The 14,163-nt window shown below is 44.5% G+C and overlaps 1 protein-coding gene across 1 annotated transcript in view; it reads right to left on the bottom strand.

Moving 5' to 3' along the window:
- Positions 1-14,163, bottom strand: part of LOC102387122 (delta and Notch-like epidermal growth factor-related receptor) — a 77,340-nt gene that overhangs the window by 10,863 nt on the left and 52,314 nt on the right. The gene's annotated exons all lie outside the window — the stretch shown is intronic.

Here is a 14,163-nt window from a genome sequence, read left to right on the forward strand (position 1 = left end):
TCAGTCATTTCCAAAGAGAAGTCTCATCCTAAAGATATGCCATTTTAAAATTCAAAGTCTAGCTGTGTTTAACATGCTGTAGGTACTAATATCACAAAATCTGAGGAATCATTTTGATTTGCAATACTAGCTCTGACCCTGACACACCATATGGCATTAGGCAATTCTCTGACTCTTTGTGCATCTGTCCTCCAAACTTCAATATGATATTAGCCCTTCTTTCCTACTTTATTTATATATTTTTAGGGCCAAAAGGAAACATTCAATCACCTAGTCTGACTTTTTGTATACTAAACAGTAAAATTCCACCCAGTTATCCATTTGTTGAGCCTAATAATTTGTATCTGATATCATCTAGAAAGGCATGCAGTCCTAATTTGAAGGCTTGCAATAGACAATCTACACTTATCTTGGAAGTTTCTTCCACTGGTTAACCTTCCTTACTATTAACAATGACTGTCTTATTTCTAACTAAAGCATATCTCCCTTTTTCTGCTATATTGAAGAATTCTTAAAACTAGACTTGGTTTTTTTTTTTTATGTACTCCCACACTGTAATCAGGTCATATCTCAGTCTTCTTTCTAATAAGTTAAATGGATTGAATTATTTCAGTCTGTCACTGTAAGGCCAGACCTCATAGTCCTCTTCTGCACCATCATCAATTTTTCCAGTTTTCCTTTTAAAGATGTGTAGACTATAACTGGAGGAAGTATTTTTCTTGGTTCACCAGTACCATATATAGAGGTTAAATCACCTCCCTTCTTCTACTTACTGCTCTCCTCTTCATACATCCAGTGGTCTCACTTTTGCCACAGCTTTGTATTAGGAGCTCATATTGACTTGGTTCATCCATGCGTAACCCTTAAAACGTTCTGGTTATTATTGCTTCTCAGTCCCTCGATTTGTGGCAATGGCCTGCATTCCTGGTTCCTATGTATAACTTTGTCTTTGGTTGTGTCAATTGAGTTTGTTTGAACGAGTACAGTTTGCTTCATGATCCAGATATCTCTGTATGACTCTGCCCCTCTATCGTTATTTACCACCCTGTCCAACTTTGTGTCATCCACAAATTTTAATCAGGAATTTTTAAATGTCCTTCCAGATCATGAGCCAGACCTTTTTGCTCAATGGCTCAGAGGCATTTAGTTTAAAATTGCTACACAGAAGTACTGCTTATTATGATTATTTCACTTTTACATATTTAAGTAATTTAAAGAATTCCTGGCTCAAAAATATTTAGAATGAACCAACTACAATTAAAAATGAAAGAGATTTTGCATATAGAAAAATTGTCTTATGGTTTTACAGACATATATTTTCAAAGGATTTTCAAAAAAATTAAACCAAAAAATTAAAGCCTTACCATTAAAGTCATTCAAGTCACACAATGGAAAGCCAAAAGCTAAAAGAACCTACTGAATTACAAGCAACCTGGATACTCAATGCTGTATGTTTTCTACTCTAACAAGATGAAAAACATCATTCTGAAAGCCTCATATACATCTCAGGAGACAAGAGATGTCTGTACTGACAGCAAAATTGGGAGTCATCTAGGTGAGAGCCCTGATATACTGTCACTGGATTAGACAGGCCATCCTTTAAACACAAACCTATTATTTTTACAGCAAAATATTTCGACTCATGACACCATCAAGAAATCATAACAGCAACTCCCTCCTCCGAATATTTTGTATTTGGTAATAATATTTTTTTATAATCTGGTCACAGATTCAGTGTCAGACTTTTTTTGGTCATGGTCCTAACAGAGATGCGTAGACTACAAAAGGATCTGCCACAATTACAGTGCTATGCTGAAGGAAGACTATACCTCTCCATACTGCATTAAGGTATACCAGACTCCAAAGGACAGTGTGATCATGGCACTGGCCCCCAGTACATGTGAAGCTGATTGAGCACAGCTCCACCTCCCAAAAATCTCTAAGGCAGCTCCATCTCCCAAAAAAATGTTATTAATTCTTGGTCGTCTTTTAAACTGTTCAATATTTTCTTTCGTTCATAAGTGTTATGTTGTACTCAAAGACATACAAAAAACTAGAACTCTTGGTTCCAAAATGATACCTTTTATTAGGCCAACTGGAAAATGGCAAGAAAACTGTCCTTTTCTGCAAGCTTTTGGGATCAAAGTCCCTTCGGCAGACTCTGGGAAAAGTGTAGATGGTACAAGATGGTAATAAAGTCCCCATAGGTAGGAAATAAACTTCATTTTTGCACAGAGGGAGCTGAAGATGGAAGTCTGTCCCTCTGGGTCCATGAGAGTGTCTTTGTGAGCTGTGTTGAGTAGCTCTTTGATGTGTTGATCAGGTAGAATTCCTTCACTGGAGGTGTCAGATGGCAGGCAGGGAGGCAAAAAAAAAAGCTTCCTTGTTGTTCTGCAATGAAGTTTAATGTTGTTTAATGTTGTACTCAAGTTTAATGTTGTACTCAGTGTTTTCATAACTGCTGCTTAGAACCAGCATGTAATTAGTTTGACTGTAGAGCCATGTAGACTGCATACATCTGGCTGTTTGTAATGATCCAAATTTATTTCCACCTGGTGACTTCACCTGCCATCTCACATGCCATGCATTATCCTCAAAGAGCTTTTGGATTTGTTCTATTTCAGAAGCCCCATTGTTTGAGAAGCAATTGTACCCTGGGAATATAGCAATCAGGGATGTTCTCTGGGGAAAACGAAATTGTGGTTTATGCTTTTTTTAATTGATTTTCAAAAGGAGGGTGCTGTGGATGGATGACTTATTTTAGGAACTCATCTGTTCATTGGCATCAGAAAAGACCGTCTTGATTACTAATAGATGCTACATCGAATTGCAGCAAGGGAAGTTAAAGTTGCAGAAAGGGAAGTTTAGGTTAGATATTAGGAAACAATTTCTCACTAGGAGGATAGTTAAACACTGGAACAGGTTACCCATAGAGGTCATGGAAGCTCCATCCTTGGACGTTTTTAAGACCCGGCTCGACAAAGCCTTGGCTGGGAAGATCTAGTTGGGGGTGGTCCTGCTTTCAGCAGAGGTTTGGACTAGATGACATCCTGAGGTCCCTTCCAACCCTAATTTTCTATTATTCTATGATCCTATATATAACTTTGCTACAGAAAGAAAACACACATAGAAGGAAATCCTTTTGGATGAAAGTGGAAAGAAAAAAGAGAAGTTGTGATATGGAAGTAAGACTCAGCTTAGTGAGCAGCTGACAAAAGGGAAGCAAGTGGGTGCTCTTGTTTCTCTGGGGATAATGAAGAATTACTGCCAGAGCTGTTTCAAGTGTGTGCTTGGTAAGAATGATTTATTCTCTGTAAACTGGATCTCAGTATGCAAGCAGGGTTACCAACCCAAGATTCTTTTTATTGACAAATTGTAAGCAGTTTACTGATAGCCAAACTTTGATTTAACAGATATATGTTTTTACTGATCTATGTTTTACATAAGGTAAATATAACTTTTCTGCCAGGCCTTGTCTTACTTCCAGGTCCCAGTTAGGAAGACTAGGTTCAAATTTAGAGGTTTAACATCAACCATGATAAAAAAAAAGTTTGGTTGTTAGTAAAAAGTTTTTAATAAAAAAAAAAAGTTATTGGGTTGGCAACCCCACTTGACTGCAGTAATAGTTTTTACACTGTGCTGCCCCCCCCACCACAATGCCCAGAGGCCCCCACATCCTGATGCCCATGACTGCATGCTGCTTCGCAACCTACAGTGCAGCCTTCCCCCCACAAGTGCTGTTCCCCCTATCCCAACACAGACCACCAAAGAAGCCTAGTTACAACCCAGTAGTAGTATAGGCAGCCTGGAATGCAGCAGCAGAAGCACATGGCTGAGAGAATGCTCCCTGTAGGGTGCTGCACTCCTGCTTAAGACACTAAGTGTTGCTGCTGTGCTCCATCTGTTGGAATTTTTATCAAGCTGCAGCTGCTTAGTTTTTTTTACTGACAACTACAGTTTTTTGTTTTTATAGACTTTACTGACAGCCATTTTTGAACTGAGTTTTTATTGACAGTTGGTAACCCTGTACACAAGGCTTCTTTATCTGTATTTTGCACAGAATGTGGATGTTCTGATCAGTCAAGTGCATTTAATAATGTAATATTTTTGAGGAATTCCGACTTTAACATACTAGGTTTGGTTGTGGGGGGATACAGCACATTTGCATGTCATTTTGTTTCAACTGTGGAACAAAACTAGACTCTCATGCAAAGCAAATCTACTACACACTGCCTATGTCTACACAAGATGCTAACTGTGCAATCATTACTGCGCAGTCATTAGTACTTGTTTGTACACTAGACTTGTACTAGTATAAACAAGTTCTAAATTACTGCGCAGTACCATCAACAAATGGCTTTTTTGTGATGCTGACTGCGCAATAGCCAAAGACTACTGCACCATAACACCTCGGAACAGCTAGTAACAGACACCCAGAAAAAAATTGAACAACTGAATGCCCACCTTGCTTCGGTATTTTACCGGAGCAAGGGGAAAGACAAGCAAGATAAGGATCACAGGGAGCAGGGTGGGAATGATAGCCTTCCCACTGTGGATGCGCAGCTGGTGCAAAACCAACTAGAAAAGCTAGACATTTATAAGTCAGCAGGACCAGATGGACCTCACCTAAGAGTGCTGAAGGAGCTGGCTGAGGTCATCATGAAAACCCTGGCAAAACTTTTTCAGAAATTGTGGCACACAGGGGAGATCCCTGAGGATTGGAAGAGGGCCAACATTGTGCCCATCTTCAAGAAGGGGAAGAGGGAGGACCCGGGCAACTATAGGCCAATCAGCCTAATCTCCATCCCAGGGAAAATCCTGGAAAAACTCATTAAAGAATCTATATGCGATACACTCATTGAGGGTAAGATTCTGAATGACAGCCAGCATGACTTCATCATTGGTAGGTCTTGTCTTACCAATCTCACCTCCTTCTACAAACAGGTCTCTCACCACCTGGACATGGGAAAGAAGGTTGACATTATATACCTAGACATCCAAAAGGTTTTTGATCTAGTATCCCACGATATCCTTGTGCAAAAGTTGGAAGATTGTGGGCTTAACTACTCAACAGTTCAGTGGGTAGAAAATTGGCTGCATGGTAGGCCCCAGAGCATTCTCATGAATGGATCTGTGTCATCCCAGTGAAAAGTGGCCAGTGGTATCCCTCAGGGGTCTGTGCTTGGGCCGGTGCTTTTCAACATCTTTATCAATGATTTGGATGTGGGGGTGAAAAGCTCACTGGCCAAGTTTGCAGACAACACCAAGTTATGGGGGAGTGTGGTCATGCGAGAAGATAGGTTGCAGATACAGGCAGACCTGGACAGGCTGGAGAGTTGGGCAGACCAGAGCCAGATGAAGTTCAACACTCAGAAGTAAAAGGTGCTTCATCTGGGGGAAAACAATCCCCAACATACCTACAGGCTTGATGGCGACAATTTGACTTGCACCATGACTGAAAGGGATCTAGAGGTAGTGATCGACCATCACATGAGACAGCAATGCAATGCTGTGGCCAGAAGGACAAACAAGTTGACATCCATTAACCATGCCAGATGAAGTTCAACACTCAGAAGTAAAAGGTGCTTCATCTGGGGGAAAACAATCCCCAACATACCTACAGGCTTGATGGCGACAATTTGACTTGCACCATGACTGAAAGGGATCTAGAGGTAGTGATCGACCATCACATGAGACAGCAATGCAATGCTGTGGCCAGAAGGACAAACAAGTTGACATCCATTAACCATTGCATCTCATGCAAAACTAAGGAAGTGATACTCCCACAGTATCCCACACTGGTTAGACTGCAGCTGGCATACTGCATCCAGTTTTGGGCACCTCACTTCAACAAGGATGTGGAAAAACTTGAGAGGGTCCAGAGAAGAGCCACCTGTATGATCAGGGACTTGAAAAACAAGCCATATGAGGAGTGGCTGAGGGACTTGGGCCTCTTCAGCCTACAGAAGAGAAGGCTGAGAGGGGACTTGGTAGCAACTTACCACTACGTCAGGGGACTACATCAAGAACTCAGTGAACAGCTGTTCACCAGGGCACCCATGGAGAAGACCAGGAGCAATGGATAGCAACTCCTGGAAGGCCGCTTCAGGTTCAATTCCAGGAAAAACTCTTTCAGTCAGGGTGTCCAGACTTTGGAGTCTCTGAGGTGCCAGATAGCAGAGCTCCAGACCACGGTTCAGAGACTGCGTGCCATCAGGGATGGCAAACAGATCGACTCCTACTGCCAGGCCCTTCACCTCATGAAGGCAAAGGGTAGATCAAAGTCACCTTCCAGGACAAGGGAGGACTTGAGGATCTCCTACACTGTGCAGCCAGGGGGTTGGACCAAGGTGGTCAATGGCTCAAGGCCCACTGCACCAGGGTCCCCTCTCCCCTGGAGCTCTACAACAGGTATGAACCTCTTGCTACCCCAGTAAATCCTGCAGAGCTGCCAGCTCCTGTAGGCAAGGGAGATACACTAACACCTACCATCCCTACTCTCCCTAATATGAAATGCAGAGTAGTCATTGTGGGAGACTCCCTCCTGAGGGGGACTGAGGGAGCAATCTGCTGCCCTGACCCCCTAGCCCGGGAGGTCTACTGCCTCCCAGTGGCCTGTATCCAGGATGTAGCTGAGAGGCTCTCAAAGCTTACCCAGCCGTCCAACCACTACCCTATTCTCCTTACCCATGCGGGCACAAATGACATGGTTCGGAGCAATCCCAGCTGGGTCATGAGTGGCTACAGGGCTCTGGGAGCAGGGATTAGGTGGTTGGGGGTGCAGGTGGTGTTTTCCTCAATCCTCCTGGTTACGGGTCACGGGCTGAGAGACAGATTGAGGTAGTCAACCAAAGACTGCAGGGCTGGTGTCATCGTGAAGACTTTGGCTTCCACAACCATAGCCAGCTCTTTGATGAGAGAGGCAGTGGTCTGCTGGGAAGAGACGGCCTCCACCTCTTCTCACTGAGGAGGAAGCTCTTTTTAGCTAGAATTGCTGACCTGCTCAACCAGGCTTTAAGCCCACCAGGGGATGGGTGGGCAACCACCAAAGCAAGCCCACTAGGCAACTACTGCAAAACCAGCAGGTTAGGGCACCAAAGGGAATCCACTCCTACCCCAGCCCTGGAACGATGTCCTCCTGGGAGTGCAAGGAAGCCTAAGGCTTCTAATGGGACACTTATGGGTCTGTATACCAATGCCAGGAGCTTGGGGAACAAACAGAAGGAACTGGTCCTCCTGCTAAACAAGAATGACTATGATATCATAGGGATAATGGAGACCTGGTGGGACTCCACAGGTATAGATGGCTATACCCTGTACGGGAGAGATTTTGCAGAACAAGGGGGTTGAGGTGTAGCTCTCTACATCAAGGAAAGCTACACATCCCTGCAAGCTGACATTGGCACCCATGGAGGATGACTGGAGACCCTCTAGGTTAACATACGTGGGGAACATGTCACAAGGGACACAATGGTAGGAGTCTACTACAGACCTCCTAATCAGGAACAAGAGCTTGACCAGGAATTCACCAGGGAACTGGCTGTGGCTGCATACTCTCAGTGCGTGGTTGTCATGGGAGACTTCAACTACCCAGACATCTCATGGGAAGAGCACTCAGCCAAATGCAAATGGTCACAAAGCTTCTTCACAAGTGTGGACAAGCTCTACCTGACTCAAGAAGTCCATGGATCAACAAGAGGTAAAGCACTATTGGACCTAGTATTTGCCAAGGGGGATAATCTAGTCAGTGACCTAAGAATCGAAGGAAAGCTGGGAGATAGTGACCATAAGCTGATCACTTTTACTATCCATCTCAAAGCTGGCAAGTCAGTCAGCAGTGCAGAAGTCCTCAACTTCAGGAAAGCTGACTTTGATAAGCTCAGGAGGCTTGTTGTCAAGGCCCTAAGGGGCCATGACTTGACAGGGAGGGGAGTCCAAGATGAGTGGTTGCTCATTAAGGGAGTTATCCTGAAAGCACAAGGGATGTCCATCCCATCTTGGAGGAAAGGTAACAAAAGGGCACAGCAACCCCCGTGGCTCAGCAGGGAACTTGTGGATCTCCTACATCTAAAAAGAGAAGCTTATAAAGGAAGGAAAACAGGAATCATCACTAAGGAGAAGTATTCTGGACTGGTCCGTACCTGTAGGGAGCAAACCAGGAAAGCCAAGGCTGCAACCAAACTCCAACTAGCTACAAGTATCAAGGACAATAAAAAGTCCTTTTTTAGATATGTGGGGAGTCAGAAGAGAAGCAAAGGTAACATCGGTAACAACCAAATGAGACAACTGACAAACGACACCCAGGAAAAAGCTAACCTGCTTAATGGGTACTTTGTATCAGATTTTCACCAGCCCAAAGGAACCGCCCTGCCTAACATGATGCAGGACAGCCAGGGTGAGGGTGAATTTATACCCAACATCATTGAAGACCTTGTAAAGGAACACCTTGAGAGGCTGGGCACCTTCAAGTCAGCTGGTCCTGACAGACTGTACCCCAGAGTACTTAAAGAGCCGGCAGGCATCATAGCCCAGCCACTGGCAAGGATATTTGAGAACTTGTGGTGCTCAGGTGAAGTACCCGAGCGTGAAGGTTGGAAGAAGGCCAATGTGGTGCCTATCTTCAAAAAAGGGAGGAAAGTAGATCCGGAGAACTACAGGCAAATCAGCCTGACCTCAATTCCTGGAAAGATTTTGGAAAAAATGTTCAAGAGACCATTCTTGACAAGCTGGCTGATGGCAACATCCTGAGGGGCAGCCAGCACGGGTTTGTTGCAGGTAGGTCTTGCCTGACCAATCTCATTTCCTTCTATGACCAGGTGACATATCACCTGGACAAGGGAGAAGAGATTGATGTCATACATCTAGCATTTAAAAAATCCTTTGATCTGGTGTCCCATGATCTCCTCATGGAAAAATTAGCCAATTGCAGCCTTGACTACATCACAGTCCGATGGTGGGGGAATTGGCTCTGAGATCGGACCCAGAGAGTGGTGGTCAACAGAAGTAAATAATCATGGTGCTCCATGACCAGTTGTGTCCCCCAAGGCTCCATCCTTGGACCTATACTCTTTAACATCTTTATTAATGGACACTGGTGTCAGAAGCAGACTGGCCAAGTTCACCGATGACACCAAACTTTGGGGTAGAGTATCCACACCCAAGGATAGGTTGGTGATAAGGGCTGACCTTGATAGGCTTAGAAAGTGGGCAGATAAAAACCTGATGACATTAAATACGGAAAAAATACATGTTACTCCACCACAGCGGGGTGGGCGGGGGGGGGGGGGGGGGGGTCCCGCCACACTTACAGGCTTGGCAGTGCTGCGCTCACTAGCACCACAGCCAAATGGGACTTGGTGGTCATGACTGACTACAAAATAAACATGATCCACCAATGCAATGTCACAGCTGGTAAACCAAACAAAACTCTGGCTTGCATCCATAGCTGCATCTCAAGCAAATCTCAGGATGTCATCCTCCTGCTGTATTCAGCCTTGTTGAGGCCACAGCTGGAGTACTGCATCCAATTCTGGGCTCCACAATTCAAGAAGGACATGGAGAAGCTTGAGAGAGTCCTGCGGAGAGCCACGCACATGATCAGAGGGCAAGAGAACAGGCCTTATGAAGAGAGGCTGAGAACCATAGGACTCTTCAGTTTGAAAAAGCACAGGCTCAGGGGTGACCTGGTGGCAGCCTATAAGTACATAAGGGGTGTGCATCAGGATCTAGGGGTATGCCTGTTCACCAGAACGCCCCAAGGGATGACAAGGTCTAATGGTCACAAACTCCTGCAAGACGGTTTTATGCTGCACATACAGAAAAACTTCTTTCCTGTCAAAGCCCCCAAGGCCTGGAATGGACTCCCCCCCCCCCCGAGGTGGTGCAAGCACCTACTCTAGACACTTGCAAGAAACATTTGAACATTTATCTTGCTGCAATCCTTTGACCCTAGCTGACTTCCTACCCTTGGGCAGCGGGCTACACCTGATGATCTACAAGGTCTCTTCCACTCCCTAACAATCTATGAGTCACATCACGGTTGCTGTCACATGACACTCCTGTGCAGTGGCCTCAGGCTACTGCTCAGTCAGCATCTCATATAGATAGTAAAATAGGTTAGGACCAATTGACACCCGTTATTGGCAGATGCAACTCCATAGCAGGGCAAAGAAGGTCTGATGCTGAATAAAGGAATTCTCTGGATCTGATCAGAATGGTAGAAATGTCTGTTCTTTTTCCCCAGATAAAATCCCAAAGGTTCACAGTATATATTCCAAACATTTGGAAATGATGGTAATGATTCAAATAGCCTTTGCAGTCTCACAGGAATTAAGATGTAAGATTCAGTAAAATTTGAGGTTCTGATAGGCACACTCATTCTACTAGAAATACCCTGTAAATTATCTTCTCTGCATGACATAACTTAACTTTCCCTGCTAATTGAATTATTTATACCCATAGAAACTGAAATGGTATCAGTAGTGACTGCTAATCTGCTAATCTGCAAGGTTTATAAAGTTTTAGACTGAAACCCTCCTCTATCTTATTGGCCAAGGGAACTTCACATTAAATTTTTCCTTTTTGTAAGAAAGGTTGGTTGTAGTGTCCCTAGTGTTGAGTTAATTCCATTATTCTTCAATACAGATTGCAATCACTAGGGAAAATGATATAACAATATAATATAATATATATATACACACACACACACACACACACAAGTTTTCCTTGCTAGGCAAATTATCTCTCTCCTAACTAGCTCACTGTCTGTAGAACAGTTGGAAGGTAAGTAAAGGACACGGTATGACAGGCAGCCTTAACCCTGAAATGCTACTAGTAAAAATGCCAATTTTAGACAGAAAGTTACTTTGAAAAAAGATGAAATAATGCACAACTACCAGCCTCCTGTATGACTAACAGTATAAAACAGCAATACGTAAAACTGATCAGTTTACAAATATGACTTAGTTACAACAGCACATTCTGTTTTATGGGAAAAATCTGAAGTTTGGTTTCAACATGTGTTTTTGTCAGGTATGTCAGGGGAGTGGATCAGGTGGAAATACTAGTGCAGTGTTCAATTTTATTTCCAAGCTAGTATGCATCAGTATGTGCAAACTGCTGAGGCTGTGGGATGGATAACATACATAGCTTTGAGAAGAAGGTTGTGACAGCTGAAACTGAGACAGATTCACTGAGATATGAAATTAGATGGACCAAACTCAGACAGTGCAAAATTGGCTCATATCTAGGTTGCATCCATTTATAACTAGAGGTGCACCAATATATCGGTGGCATATCAGATCAGCACTGATGACAGGAAAATTAACATTATCAGCAATTGGCATTTTTTGGCCTGATGTCACTGATAAATGCCGCATGCATGCACACAGCCAAAGCAGGCACACAGCCAGAAATGCAGCCAGGCAGCTTGGAGAGCAGGGTCTGGCTGGTAAGTCTGGTGGGGAAAGGGGTGTGGGGGAGGGAAGGTGTGTGGGGAGGCAGATCAAGGCCCCCACAGTGAGGTAGAGGGTGGGGGGGTGGGGCGGGGGTGGGTCCGGCCCAGCCAGGGTGGTAAATGTAACCCTGGGAGCAGGATGGAGGTGCAGGTGGCTCATCCAGGAGGCACGGAGGGGCAGGAAGGGACACAGGGGGGTGGGTCCCCGCCACCGCATTCATTCCCAGAGGAGGCATGGGGGGCAGGCCCCCCCCAGATTTGTGCATGGAGCAAGGGCAGGCTGCCCACTGCAGGCTCAGGGCCAGGGGCCTCTTCCTGGGGCTGTCCACTGCTGGGCTGGGGCTGCACTCAGAGTGGGGGCAGGGTGGGTAGCAGTTGTTCTAGGAGGGATGGCTATGGGGAATTTTGGGGTGCCTGTAGCCGACTCCGTAGCCACCCCTTCCAGAACTGCCACTGCCTGCCCCACTGCCATCCACCCTGAGCACAGAGGTTTCAGAAAGACAATGTTTGTTCCCATTATCTGTATTTGCATTGTTTCAGACGGTTGTAGTAAAACAGTTGTTATAAAGCCTTTGATCTTGCAAGTATTTGCACAGTAATCTAGGCTGCTGCACTTCAGGCATTAGGGCTGTGTGAAGTTTCAGTCCCTGATTTGATTCGTCGGAGATTCGGCCTGATTCAGTGGCTGAATCTCTGAATCTGAATCAAATCAGAGGACCCCTTAATCTCTTCAAATTGAATCAGAATCCTCCGAATCGATTTGGAGAGATTCAGAAAGATTCAGAGATTTGGACATAGGCACAGCTTTAAATGTTTTTTCTACTTACCTCTAGGTAGCAGGCGGCTTGTGAATGCTGTAATGCTGGGGCACGTGGAGTGTCCCACAGAAGCGTGGGGGACTCCCCAATGCACTCCCCAGCGGACCCAGAAGTAGACCAGAGGTACTTCCGGTCCACTTCCGGGCTCACCACCAAGCATGTGGAGGGCCCCCCTGCCGCGTTCCTGTAGGACACTCCATCCGCCCCAGCATTGCAGCATTCACAAGCCACGCTGGTACCTCAAAGTATGTAGAAAAAACATTTAAAGCTGTGTCTGTGTCTGAATTGCTGATTCTCTGAGTCAGCATCAAATCTTCAGATTCGGCCGAATCAAATCAGGGACAGTGATCCGAATCAACAAATTGAATCACTGTCCCCGATTCAGGCCGAATCCAAATCGAATAGGGCCTGCTTCGCGCACCCCTGTCAGGCATCATCAGGATTAAGCACTAGATAATAACAGTTGTTCTCCTTTCCCCTCTCCATTCTGCAGAAGGAAGTCTCCAGCTCTATGCTCATCCATTCCTTTATTTGCTAATTTACAAATGAGGTAAAGGGGCAGAGTGGATGTCAGAGTACTTATAGGCTTACACATGAACCTCAAAATATTAATATAGCACTTAATGACATGCTCCTCTCAGAGGGTTAACTCCTTTGATCAGGGAGAAATATTTTTTCAGCCATTTAGCCAGTAAAGCTGTCTGGTCTGCCCACTCTTGCACTTAGGTACATACAATTCTGTGCTTGTAGTGTAAAACACCAACCTCTTGGTGAATCTAGAATTCTGGATATGGCATCCTAAAATGAATTATACTGATTTCATACCTCATCTCCACAGCTCCCAGGAAGTTTCTTGTTCTACCTGTTTTCTTTTTCACCTTATTACAGACAAGTAGGCCATGTACAGACATTACACTTTTACTGGTATCACTGGTAGGAAACCAGTCTATACCTGTAACAGAACAGAAGCTTGGCACACAAAACCAGTCTCTACCCATAACAGAACAGAAGTTCAGTGTACATAGATTAGTTTAAAAATGGCAGAACCCAGTTGAAGATTCCTTCCCCCCACCCCACCACCAAAGGGCAAATGTGTGTTCTGTTCATTACTGATCTATCCTACAGAAAACCACATAATTTAGATTGATTCTGACTTGGGCTTCTTGAATGTCTGTATCTAGCCATAATGTACTAAGGCACCCCAAAGGAAGCATTTCTAGATAATTATTCATTTGTCTGTAAATGTACTGCCTAAGGAAGCCACTACCGCTCAGAATTGCATTGTCTTACTGATTAAGCAGATATGCTTGTTTAAGGCATCATTATGCCCAAGCAGCCCTCTCAGACTTATCCCTGAAGGCTCATCTCTGCTTTGGGAGAATCACCTCTTTGGCATGAGTGCAGCAGGCCCCAGGACGGAGAAGTCCCAGGACTGCAGTGCCTGAAACACGCTTTCAAAAAGCTGTTTTTACTGTCTTCAAACTAAAGGTAGGAACTTGGCAATAACCCTCCTTCGCTCAGCTGAAATCAAGGTTATGCAACAGACTTCACAAAAGACTCAAACTGTGGAAAGGATTCTAAACAGCAGCCAGATGCAACTGAGCCCTTAGCATGGTCAATACAGACAGTCTTCTGCTTTTATCCATTTGTATTTGTGCTGTACCATAATTCATTGACTAAACTGAATTCATCATTAACAAATAAAGGAAGATTAAAAGTTGCTTTAATCCAGTGAGTTCTTGCATAAGATCACAGTTGTGCTCCAGCATTTGTGTGAACAGAGATAACATTGGAGGAAAAGTGTGGGCAAGCTTTCAGCATTGTCTAAGTACAGCAAAGTCAGAAGGCACAGCACTTAAAAGAGGAAAGGAGTGTAGGTAGAAAGCAGGC

This window comes from Alligator sinensis, unplaced genomic scaffold (genome assembly GCF_000455745.1).
Source record: "Alligator sinensis unplaced genomic scaffold, ASM45574v1 scaffold836_1, whole genome shotgun sequence".
NCBI lineage: Eukaryota > Metazoa > Chordata > Crocodylia > Alligatoridae > Alligator > Alligator sinensis.